The sequence below is a fragment of the Emydura macquarii genome, unplaced genomic scaffold (assembly GCF_026122565.2).
Source record: "Emydura macquarii macquarii isolate MOO-44397 ecotype Brisbane River unplaced genomic scaffold, CSIRO-AGI_Emac_v2 contig_719, whole genome shotgun sequence".
Taxonomy (NCBI): Eukaryota; Metazoa; Chordata; order Testudines; family Chelidae; genus Emydura; species Emydura macquarii.
In genome coordinates this window covers 17530430-17543359 of record NW_027130856.1, presented here as the reverse complement: position 1 = coordinate 17543359, position 12930 = coordinate 17530430, and the positions used below count along the sequence as shown (strand labels likewise).

At 42.5% G+C, this 12930-nt stretch overlaps 1 protein-coding gene across 8 annotated transcripts in view; it reads left to right on the top strand.

Moving 5' to 3' along the window:
- The first annotated feature begins 203 nt into the window (after positions 1–203).
- LOC137149266 (sodium channel protein type 5 subunit alpha-like) overlaps positions 204–12930 on the top strand; it is a 319903-nt gene continuing 307176 nt past the window's right edge. For 4 of the 8 annotated variants that reach the window (XM_067542779.1, XM_067542769.1, XM_067542778.1 and 1 more), the window contains exon 1: positions 204–341. The gene's annotated coding sequence lies outside the window, so the exon portion shown is untranslated. The other 4 variants (XM_067542771.1, XM_067542775.1, XM_067542770.1 and 1 more) reach the window with 4 other exon arrangements.

Here is a 12930-nt window from a genome sequence, read left to right as displayed (position 1 = left end):
GAGAAGCGCTCCGAGCGTCCGGCGCTGGCCGCTAGCTGGCAGAGTGTGCAGGGCGCGGCGGGCGCTGGGGAGGCGGTGCCTGCGGACACCTCCCTCCCCTTGCCTGGACCGGCTGGGAGCCGCGCGTCCCCCCGGTGCCCCACACACCGGCAGGGCGCGGATAAACCAGGCAGCTGCCGGCGCCGGCCGGGATGGAGAGGAATCGCTGCCGGGGGAAAGAGGCACCGCGAGGAGCTGGCGTCGCCCCCGCTGGGGAGTTGCTCAAGTGGGACTAAAACTCTGTGGATACAATGCGGTGACCCGGGCACTCGGGGGCTGGCCGGAAATGTGAAATAAACCATGTAAGTCTCTCTTCTTTGTCTGTTGAAAAAGACAGATACACCCGCAAGGTCCTGGTGTGGATGTGGCGGAGAAGGAGCAAGCTGCGGGGGGGGGCTCTCTGCTGCCCTGCTCCGGAGCCCACCTGCCCCGCGGGGTGTCTGGTTCCCCGCAGGAGACTTAGGAGACCTGGTGAAATCGACCCGAGCCCCCCGCCCGCCCGGCTCCGCGCTGGTGCCCGTCGCTGGGGCTGGGTGAATAGCCGGGAACGGGCAGGAAGAAGTTGGATCCGCAAAGCTGCCGCCGGGGTGCTGGAGCCGGGGCGGTGACTTCTCCTGGAGGTCCCGTCTGATGGACTTTCCCGAGCGGAAAGCACCGTCAAGATAGCCCCAGACCAGGGAGATGTTTTCGGTAAGGTGAGGTCGGCCCCAGGGGGCCAGGCGTTAAATAGCCAGTTCGAAGGGAGAGAAAAGACGGTGATTTAGAAGGTAAAATGTGTATCGATGTCGAAACGTGTCGCTCTGATTTATCTATGGTGAGCATAAGCCGAGTGGAGATCTCGGCGGTCAAAGAAATGAACATGGGTGTTCTGGTAGCCCCAGCCAGCCCAAAGCAGTTTGCAGAAACTCAGATTTTAAACACCTTGGCAGACACCGCTCCAAAGGGAGATCTCCACATGGCTAACAACAATACTCCAAGAAAAGCATGGGGGAGATCAGGATTTCATCACCACACCTGGGAGGGAGATGGTGACATACTGGGGGCAGCGGTAGGGAGAAGGAAAGCTGACTTAAAGCGAAATGTATGCAGCCGAAATGTGGCTGCAATGGGAATAAATCGGATTTTTCTTGGGGAGGTGGAGTTGAGCTTTTCAAAACACAGACCTCCACACGCACAGAGCAACAGGTCTTGCTTTGCTTCGAAGGACGAAGTAAAGGTGGTTGGTGGTGCCTGATCTAACCCTTTCCTTGTGAGATTGGTGGCGTTTGGGGGTTTTTTAGCCAAAAGAGGAGAGAGAAGTGTGTTAAGAACTCGAGCACCCAGCTCGTCTCACCGCCTGGGCAATGAGTAACTCTCCCGAAAGACAGGGCATCTAGTGGAATAAACACTGGGTGCGATCCAAAGAGGATTTATCGACACTAAAAATAAACAAGTCGGCGGATGGGTCCAATAGGCTCGTGTCCAGGGTCAACGTTTTCAGGGCTGATTTGCAGATTTTTCTAAAAAAAAAATCCATTTATTTATTTATTTATGGTAAATGTCCTGTCCAAGGTGCTGAAGTTCGTTTTACTGAGATTTCCCAGGATTTAAATGTTTTGGAAGAGTCACTTCTGGATTCTTTCTGTGGTGTGAAAACGGTGTGGCTTGAACTGAAAGGTAGCTTCTGGGCTGGCTGCCAGAGGAAATAGGAATGTGTTTTCAAACCCGAATATCTGATCCTTGCTTTTGGCCTGGGAAAACAAGGCAGGTGGAGACGCAGATGGAAGTGGCAGAATCCTATAAGCTTTTGGAGGCAGAGTCTCTAAAAGGTCAGAGCTGCTAAAGCGTGGGCATGTGTAGTCCACTTATTTTAATGGACTGAGAGGACAGTGTATTTGAAGTTGCTGGTGCTGCTTTGGGGAACACGTTATTGCCAAGAAATACTATGCTAGCTGGTTCCAGGAAAGTTGGGGAGGACCAGTGTCAAGGTGAGATGGAAGAGATGCCTGCTGCTTTAGGAATAATCTCTGTCTTCATAGCCTTATCAGAGGGCAAGTGCAGGAGAAAGAGACTTTCAGAAATATAGGCTGTTTAGAAAAAACACCCAGTTTCTGCAGGGAAAGTGATGAAGTAATTTTAATGTTGGCCTGTGGTGCAAGTTGTGATATTTTTAGATTTACATGTCAAAAGATTTCAGCTTTAAGAAGATGTTTACGTAATTCTTTGTACATGACCAATGAAGTTAGTGCTAAGAATATTCTTAGAAAAATATGACACTGAACTCATTATACCTGTTTGGGGATCCAGCGTGTGGTGTGTGTTTTTTTCTTTGCTTCTTGCTGTTTACTCGTAGACAATCAATATTAAAACTTTGCATATCTAGAGCACTGAGGATCTCAAAGCACTTTACAAACATACAGTTCAGATTCTGTCTCCCTTTTCTGTGTGGAAAAAAATATTTCTCCACGAGTAACCCCACATGCAACAACCCTATAAATTAGGGAAGTATTATCATCCCCATTTCACAGAAAGGCAAACTGAGTTTAAATATCTTGCCAGAGGTCACAAAGACAGTCTGTGGCATCACCTGAAGTTGAAGCCACGTATCTGCCCACTTAGTCCTGTGCTTTGGTCAAAAGGCTTCCTAGTTCCAAATACTGGCTCTTTAGTTGGGAATAAATATCTGTTGTAAGTGATGAAAATATTGTATACCTGAATTATAGCATAAATTGGCCCTATGCTCCCTAGAATGGGTTTCCTCAGACTGTGAGAGCTCTGCAGAGCCTGTTAAATGACTTTGCAACTAATTTTGAACACCAATGAAAATTATAGGTTAAGGGTATTTTCAGTGTATATTTTATAAAAACTTATTCTCATAATTATACAGAAGGTTTTATTTGTTTTAACCCGAAGTCCCATATGATATAAAACATTTTAGAAATGTACCCAGCTTCTGATTTAAAAAGTGGCTTAATCATTGTGTTATAAGTGCATTGACACTTTTTTTTTTAATTTTGATTTTCCTGTCAATATCCTGAATAAATTTTCTACATAAATGCAAGCAGAATGTACCTGAAATGCTCCAGTTTACATGGATTCAGTCAGGTTAAAAAATCTGGGTCAAACTTTTCAAAAGTGGCTAGTGATTTTGGATTCCTCAAGTTTTGGGTGCGCAGTTTGAGGTACTTTAAAAGAGCCTTTTTTTCCAGAGGGTCGGTGCACAGCACTTCCTGAAACTCACACCCCTTTAAGGTGCCTCAAATTGGACACCCATCAATCACTAGTTACTTTTGAAAAGCTTGGCTCCTATATTTAAAAAGAAGCAAATTTCTCCCCTGAATTACAAATGACTCATTAAGGCCAAACGTCAGTGCAGAACTTAAATGCATACTTAACTTTAAGCATGTGATTGTATGCTTTGCTAAATCAGGGCCTTTATGATTTAAACTGATAGAATGATTAAAATATAAATTGCTTCACACTAGCAATACTATTTATTTTTGCTCTCTAATTTGAGGGAAATGCATAATGTAGAGTATATACCTTCATATTTCTTTCTAATTAATTTCACTTTCATGTTCTCCTGTAGTAGAATAAGGCCCGAGAATGTGGCTTGCAAATAGTGCAGATAAACATTCTATTAGATTTTTTTTTTTTTTAATCCTGGATAAATTTCTAATAGCCTTGGCTTGTTTTTTTTCTTCCAAAACTGACACTGTGTGTGCACTTTGACCTGACAGTGTCTCTTTAGGCTTATCTTGCAAAGTGACAGTTTCTAAATGAGGATGGAAATCAGGTCACTTTCGGGCTCTACAGGATTTATCTCGTTTCTCTTTTTTCTAAGTAATTAGAGTCACTAGTAATGAGGAAAATAAAACTCTTTCACAACTGGCATGTCCCTAACCTCTCTTGCCTTCTTCTAGTATTTGTGTCACAGAATCAACCCCAGGTGATGTATTAGTTTGCCATGTAAGGTTCATTAATGCCAATGTGTAAGAACTGGTTACCTTTAGGATGAGGCACAGCTACTGTGGTCACCCTTACAAATGTGCCTATTTTTCCTTAGATAAATAGTGTTGGCTTGGTATTTTCCTCTACTTACTACAGGGAGCAGATAGAATACTGCAGATACGAGGTGAAATTATTTAGGGCCAGATCATGCCTGATCATATGCCGCCATGCAAGGGATGAAGATCCTACTGTGGGCAGCCTCCTCACATCTCAGTTTGGGTTTGGGGGCTGGAGGTGGGGATTGATGGGACTGTACACCTGATAATCCGTATGTTGCACAAGCTTTTTAAATGTAGAAGTGCCATGCAGGAAGTAATAAAGTAACACCAAGATTCTGCTTTAGATTGACACATTTAGAAATTCTGTGGTAAGATTGAATTGACACCCTTAAACTGTCCCTTCTTGCATATTCCTCCCTCCATCTAAATCTGGAGAAACTTTTAAAAATATATTACAATTATTAAAAGTAACAATAATCAAAACATTGTTTATCTGCTGAAATATTTGTCAATTTTCTGCTCAAACTGAATTTTTCCGGGTCACTCATAAGTTTCTCCAAAGGGGTTTTCTTTGTAAATGCTAACACACCCTTAACTAAGCAGTGCTATACAATGTTATCATCACATGAGTCTCTTATAAATTTCCAGAATTATATCGTTCTAAAAATACTCTAAATCCGGATTCTAATTTGAAAATTATCTACAGAATGTACTTTAACTTTGTAATTTGACTCCACATTAATATAGTACATTTTAAAAATAGTAATAAATGTTCAAACTTGTTTGCTTAAAGTTAGACACCTAATCTAATCTTAGGTATCTATGGAGTGTCTGGTGTTCAAAAGTGCTGAGTGCTTCAGAAGATTCTTGGAATTGCCCGACTGGATAGGACCAATGGTCCATCTAGTTCAGCATGCTGTCCCTGCTAGTTTCAGGTTTTTCAGAGGAAGGTTTAAAACCCCCCTGCAGTAGGCAGTTATGGAATAAATTGCCTGTTGGGGAAGTTTCTTTCCAAACCCATTACTTAGAGAGAGTTTATAACCCTTCAAAAAATCTTGGTTTTTTTTTTCCTTATTATCATCTCTGAATATTCTTGTTATCCTGATAAAGCCCTTTTTTTTTTTGAGTCCTGGTGCCTAAATATGCAAAAATTCTTTCCTGTCTGTTTATAATACGTAGTCTGGGAGTCCAGTTCTACAAACATTCTGTGTGTCAAGCCCCTATTGACTCAGAGTTTGCAGGATCAGGTCCTGAACTGGTTCTGTGTAACCAGTGAAATAACCTACGTTAGAAAAAGGTCATTTCTTGCATCTTTCACAGGATGAAATTCACCCCTGTCCAGAGGGTCAGCAGAAGTATTATGCAGCATTTAAATCCCTAAAATAGGTCCTGTGCTGTCTCTCTGTACAAGGGCAAATTTAACTCACAATGAGCAATAAACTATAAAATATGAATCTTTTAAAACAATCGTGTGTTTCAGTAGAAAACAACCTAGCATGTAAACGAGTGTAAAGTTTATATATGGTACAGCTTTAAATTTCATCCATGTTCTATAGATTATTATCTGATAAAGTGGCAGGATCAGAAACCTTAGATGAATACTTCCATGGTGAAAACAAGCCTTGCAAATCTCTTTCACTTGCTGGAGTTGTGGTAATAGTTATAAAGGAAAAAAGAATGTATACCAGTTTTATTAGAAATCAGCTTTACGATACATCATTTAAGTATCACAGTGTGGTGAGTAGTTGGCCATTTTGAGTAGTCCAAGGTCTGATACTTTAGAGTTGGTTACATAATGTACAATTAAAGAATCACTCTACGGCCTCTTTAAAATACCTGCCTTATTATAATAGGATAATTATGCTGGTTTTAATGGAGCTGGGTGCTCAGTGTAAGGCAGCCTTATGTACCAAAAGTATATTACTTTCACTGACTTTGGCAGCGAGAATGTTTATGAGGACTTTGTAAAAGGTGCGGTATGGTGCGTATATGTTTTAAAATACTTTGTTCGTTTAAGATAACAGTGTCTTCCCACACACCAAATAGGGAGTTCTGATCCCTTGTAGAGTCCCAAAGCTCACCATGTTTATATCTTCACCCCAATTCCCATCCCTGCTATGGTTCTCATGTTACAGGGGGTTGTCTTGTCCTTCCGGCAGAGGATAGCTGGATGTGAATACTCCCCATATTAGTATAGAGATTGCTACAGAACGATGAAGAGGCTTGCTCTGCCTCTCAATGGCTAAGCATATTGCCTCTGCTACATTCCCAACCCCAGAGTGAAGGGCTGATTTTGAGTTTCAAACATGGTAGAGCAATTCACTGCTGTGTTGCTGCTGGGTTGGCTTATAGGGTTACTGGTAAGAACTGCTACAATTGGTGCATGTAATATTTTGCTGATAAAAGGATAGGAAATGATTGCAAGTATCTTAAAGATTTTTCTTTCTCTCTCTTCGACAGTATTTCACTTTGAAAGGTCTAATCTCCTATTGAGGCATACATGTAATTCCAATTCATGTGTACTGATGGGAAAATAACCCCTTTTAATGTTGTAATATAAATATTCCATACAGTTACCGGTAGTCTTCAAAGGACAAATTTTTATGTTCTTATGCAGTGTTTGTTCCTAAATTCAGCAAACTGATGGCCAAATTCTGCTCCTAGTTCCACTGGTGTAAATACAGACTAACTCCCATGACTTCAGTGAAGTTAAACTGGATTTACACTAGTGTAACCAAAACAGAATTTACCCTAAAGGCTTCCAGTTTTGGCTCTAGGTGACAGTTTGCATAGTAGTGTCAAAATATATTGGATCCAGTCATACTCCCTGTCTCGAATCATTAATTATTCTGCAAAAGTTTCCAAGAAAGAGCTGAGTATTTGAAACACTTCTACAAAAATGATCTACCAGACCTTTTAGAGGTTAATTTTAGAAAATAATGTTTTTTCCTTCTGCTGAAACCAGATATAATTTGGAAGATAATGTACTAAGATTAAAATATAGCATGTAATTATATATTGCACATGAAGAGATTTCCTGATTTTTAGTGGGTTTAGATTTTTTTTCAAACTTTCTCAACAGACAGCCTGTTAAAAAGAGAGAAGTAAATTGTGTTATGAAACCATTCATCTTGATTTAAAAAAATTAAATTTGCCTTTTCCACTGCAAACTGAAAGAAAGGAAAAGAGAATTAAAATAAATCTCTCTCTCTCTCTTTTCCACACCCCCTCTTTAGGCACTACTATAATACAAATCAATATTTTAGGTTTTCTGCAGAGCCTATGTCTGTGGTATATAAGGCCCTGATCCAAAGCTCATCGTAGTCAGTGGAAAGACTCCTATTTATGTCAGTGGGTTTTCGATCAGGATGTAAGTGCTGCATAGGAAAATTAGATCTGTATAGTGAGGTTCACAGTGGATTCTATGGAATGTTATGTTCTTTTCCTTTCCCTGGTCAGAGGAAGCTGTGCTTGGGATATATATTTAATTTTGATATGCAGTGCATATAAGCTTTAAAGCACAAAGATACCTAGCAAACAATGAAGTGGCATCAAACAAGCAATTGGGCATGAATACTCACTATTGTTCCATAGTGGAATACCAAAAATCTCTCTGACTCTTTTGGTGAGTTGTAAAACATGGTTATGAAGATGTAACCAGAAGTGGAACTGGTAAATGCAATGTTTATTTCCCTTCCACTACACCTTTGGTGTACTTTTAAATACCCTAATCTGTACACAAGTTCTATTTACTGAAAGAATCATTCACCGTTCACAATACATTTCACATCTTTTGCTCATCCCAAAGGTTGCTAAGTTAATACCTCTCAACCCGTTTGCTCTAAACGGAGCCAAGATCCTGCTGGGATTCTCTGATTTACTGGATTATTTCCAATGATTTCCCCTTAGATTCCAGAGACACTCCCCAAAGCACTGTCACTTACTGTGCTGCTTCCTTTGAAGTGATGTGGGGAGTGGCAAAAAATTAGTTCTGTGGTCCTGATGAAGATAGACTGAGTGGCTGAATGAGAGATTTTGTCTGAAAAGTTTGAAAGATCTTGTTGAAGAAACTGGTTGTGGTTTTATTTTATTAGTGAGCTAACGTGATCTTCAAAAAGTGAACCAAGGTTTTTAGGTATGTCCCTGGTGCCTCACAACATAGCACATCTGGAGCCTTTCCCCTGCAGTCACTGGAGCTGACTACAAAAACCTGATGGTGTAAAAGTGGGGTAAATGAGATCAGACTCAGCCCCTCAGTGAGGCTTCATTTATAAACTAAAATCTCCATGAAGAGTTAACGCTGGCAGGTCACAGCAGTTAAAACACAGTCAGTAGCTCTATAAAAAAAGGGTTTAGCGTACTTGAAGTTTTCTGGAATGCCATCAAAACGATTGTAAGTATCTGATCCAAAGCCCCGTGGAATCAACAGAAAGATTCTTATTGACTTCAATGGATCAGGTGCTCCATTTCTGAAACCTCATTCCTGCTCCTGACATTTTCAAAGGTTTTTGAGTGGGTATTTTTAGATAAATTATTATGTCAAGTGCTGTTATTTACTGGATCATTTGTTGCTGGGATCCATTAGTTAAATAAGGACATAAACTGGTAATTTTGAAGCATGGGAGTGTACTTAATCACTCATCAGACAAGCACTGTGATGTAATTTTTTTTTATAGCCCTATTGCCTAGCCAATGAATGCTTAGCCAACATACCATCAGGTAATGGCACATGTAGACTAGATAGAGCTGAGCACATTGTTTAAAATGGAAGGGAATAAAATCCTAAATGTGTTGTTTTGAAAGGTTAACTGCATTTTAAGCCACTTTTTATAAAGCTAAATCATAAAGACTTGGGCCTGATCCAAAGCCCTTTGTAGTCACTTGAAAGACTCCCATTAACTTCATTGCGCTTTGGAACAGAGCTTTACTTATTCATTTATTAGTAATAGTATTTTATTAATATTTGCATTGTGTTAGTGCCTACGAGCCCCACACATGAACCAGGACTCCACAGTGCTAGGTGCTGTACAAACACAGAACAAAACGACAGTCCCTGTCCCAAAGAGCTTATAGTCTGATAGCACTGAGCCAAATTCAGAGTTTTTATTTGAACAAAACTGTTGACATCAGGTTGTGTTTGCCTATGTAAGGACTGAATAAAAGCAGTTTCCAAAGGTGCTGCTGTCTGGTGATATCCACCTAGGGGACAGGAAACTCCATGAGGTACCCCCTGTGAATTTTCCTTTGAATTCTTGCTTGAGGTGGGACTTGTCCTCCTGCAGAAAAAAGTGAGTGTCTTCCCCCATCAGCCCCACAGATAGATCTTGGAGTGTCCATAGGGAGCAGAGGGCAGCTCTGGACTTTCTATGGCTCTGCCTCAAGCCAAATGTTTGGACTGCTCTGGGAGCTGCAGCACCATAGATAGCTGCTTCCTGAAGGAACCCTAATGCAAAGTGGGGAAGCATGGTAAAAGCAAAAGAGGCCCAGGATAGCCTGGCTCTTTCCTTCGAGTCTGTGTGTGACTGGTGAGAGGGAAGTGTGTGTTCTCTCTTTCAACCCTGCTAATGGTTGGTCACCACCCAATATGGCCCACTGACTGCATGTCCCTGGCTTACACAATTCCTCCATCCACACCTTTCCCCAGCTGCTCACCAGTCCCAGAATTTGGGGGCCTACAAATGTGGCTTAAAATACCCTTTTCTCTTCATAGAATCATAGAAGATTAGGGTTGGAAGGGACCTCAGGAGGTCATCTAGTTCAACCCCCTGCTCAAAGCAGGACCAACCCCAACTAAATCATCCCAGCCAGGGCTTTGTCAAGCTGGACCTTAAAAACCTCTAAGGATGGAGATTCCACCACCTCCCTAGGTAACTCATCCCAGTGCTTCACCGCCCTCCTAGTGAAAAATGTTCCTAATATCCAATCTGGACCTCCCCCACTGCAACTTGAGACCATTGCGCCTAGTTCTGTCATCTGTTACCAATGAGAACAGCCTAGCTCCATCCTCCCTAGAACCCCCTTTCAGGTAGTTAAAGGCTGCTATCAAATCCCTCCTCATTCTTCTCTTCTGCAAGACTAAACAAGCCTAGTTCCCTCAGCCTCTCCTCATAAGTCATGTGCTCCAGCCCCCTAATCATTTTTGTTGCTCTCCTCTAGACTCTCTCCAAGTTATCCAGATCCTTTCTGTAGTGGTGGGGCCAAAACTGGACACAATACTCCAAATGAGGCCTGACCAGTGTCGAGTAGAGGGGAATAATCACTTCCCTCGATCTGCTGACAATGCTCCTATTAATGCAGCCCAATATGCTATTAGCCTTCTTGGCAATAAGGGCACACCGTTGACTCATATCCAGCTTCTTATCCACTGTAACCCTCTGTCCTTTTCTGCAGAACTGCTGCCTAGCCAGTTGGTCCCTAGTCTGTAGCAGTGCATGGGATTCTTCCATCCTATGTGCAGGATTCCACACTTGTCCTTGTTGAATCTCATCAGATTTTTTTGGGCCACTCCTCCAATTCATTTAGGTCACTCTGTATCCTATCCCTACCCTCCAGCATATCTTCCACTCCCCTCAGCTTAGTGTCATCTGCAAACTTGCTGAGGGTGCAATCCACCCTATCCTCCAGATCATTAATTTCCTACTTTGATCCTGCACTGAGTGCATCAGAAACTGTCTGTGTTTGGATGTATGGCTTTTTACTATGTGACTATATTTACGTATTGTGTGTTTATGTATTTCAAATATTAAGCAAAATATATAAGAAAACAATTAGAAATACAGTGGGTAATGGATCTGAAAATACAGAGGTTAGCTATGACTGACAGCTGCACATCTCACATCTTGCTGGAAATTGACATCTACAGTTTGGAATTCCAGCATTAGAGACTATTTATAGGGACGGGCCACTGTCCCCCTGGCACAAAGTTGCCTTAAACCTGTGGAATGCAGCTCCTTGAAGATTTCCCCTGTGTAAGAGGTCCTTGAGTGAGGGCATAGAGCTACACAGCTGCTTCTGCACCATCCCTTCTCCTGCCCACCAGTGCAAGTGGAATAGACAAGGAAAAATGGCGGGTGTTTGGGGGGATCCCTTCACCCTGGTAATCTGCAGCTGCCAGAAAGATTTCTGGGAACTGTTGGCAACCAGCATAGATTAACACAGCTTACTTTGCAGCCTGGCCTGGTGCCAGGACAGCCTGAGGATCGAGTGAACAACTAGGTGGCTTTGGGCCCCTCCTTCTCAGTTGTGGGTCTTGTCCCTATTTTCTGTCACTATAAAAACCTAGTCTATCCCTGGCTGTAGTCCAATCAGAAATCTCACTTGTAATTTAAAACCTTAGTTTCCTATACATTTCGCAACTTATGCATGGTGAGAAGCAATTCCGACCCTGTGAATTTTCAGGCTGTTGGGTTGCATGAAATGGATGCAATAATCTTTTTAAGTTAAAAGCGTCCTATCAGCAGAGGGGAGGAGTGTCTATGTGCAATGGCTGTCATCTTGGTTGACACCCAGACTGGACTGGGGGCCTTCAGGGCTGAAAGTTTGAGCTAAACAACCAAGGCTCTGTAGCGGGGGGCTGTAACAGACACAGTCTCTGTGGGCTGGGGACAGAGAGGAAACATACAAGAAGCACTGACCTGCAAGTTGTAATGTCTCTACATCCTACCTGCCTCTCTGGAGGCGGGGGACTGAAACTCCATCTTGGAGAACAGGCCTCTTGTACCTTTCATTACTTGGATGCTCACAAAAGCATAAGCAGCTGGCCAGGGCAGAGGAGTGGTGTTCATATGTGCTGATAATAATTAAAAAAAGCAGCTATGCCCTTGCTTTGTTGTGAGTTGCTGGGCTAAGAAGCTTTCTCTCTGTTGCAGCTGTGATGCTGAAGGTCTGATTGTTTATCAGGATCAGGAAGAAATGTTTTAAAATGTTATCTTTAGGCTTGGTTCAGTGTTAGGCCTATTGACTCTGACAGTTCCCCCAGGAACATTTTAGGAGGATATTTCCATTTCAGTGGGCGAGTCCCATTTAGTGAGATGATGATATACTGTATCCCTTTAGCTGCATTCCTGTTGTAAAGCTTCATTTCGCCCCCCCCAACCCCCTCCTTCTCTGTGACTGATAATGACTTTTTAAATAAGTCATCGCATGGGGTGTGAAATTCCAGAACTGAGTGTACGGCCCAAGGAAGCAGGCTGTACACTCAGCCATGAGTATGTGGACAGAGACCCCTCTGCCCCAGCCAATGCTAAACTCTGCAGCTGCCACTGCAGGCCAGAGGCTGCTGTTCCCCCTCTATGTCCATCTTCACAAACTGCAGATCCATCTTGTGCCTCGCTCTTTTTTCACTCATAGGGAATGGCTCCAGGATACTTACAGTCCAGTACCCCTGCCCAGCCTCTCTACATCAGTCCCACCACCTGTTCCTTCTTCAGTATTCACAGTGGCATGGTGGCAGCGTTACCCCTTCATGTGCTGTTGTAACTTAGATTCATTGAGTCCTTTGTTCCCACGTAGTTCAATGTTAAAGAGTAAGATCAATAAGCCTCTTCAGTTGTTGACTTTTGAATATTTTTTCTTCCTCCCTCCCTCGCTGCATTGTCCCTCTTCTCCTTATAGGATATTCAGCGCTAAACATGAGAGCTTGTCATCTTCAGTTCAGTTCCAAACCCGTTGTGCGAAGTACGTAACAGAATCGCTCTGTTACAGGAGCATCTGGCCTTGCATTGTAGGCCTGAGACCAGCCAAGTGAGCTAGAGGGTTGATAGGTTCATTTGATAAGTGTGGGATGGGGTCAATCAGGCCACTTTTACAAGTTCTCCCTTTTTGAGATAGGTGAGGAGTGACAATGGCTTTCTTTTCGGGGAGTCAGCAAGTTTTCCTTCTTAAATGATGTTAAAGGACAACA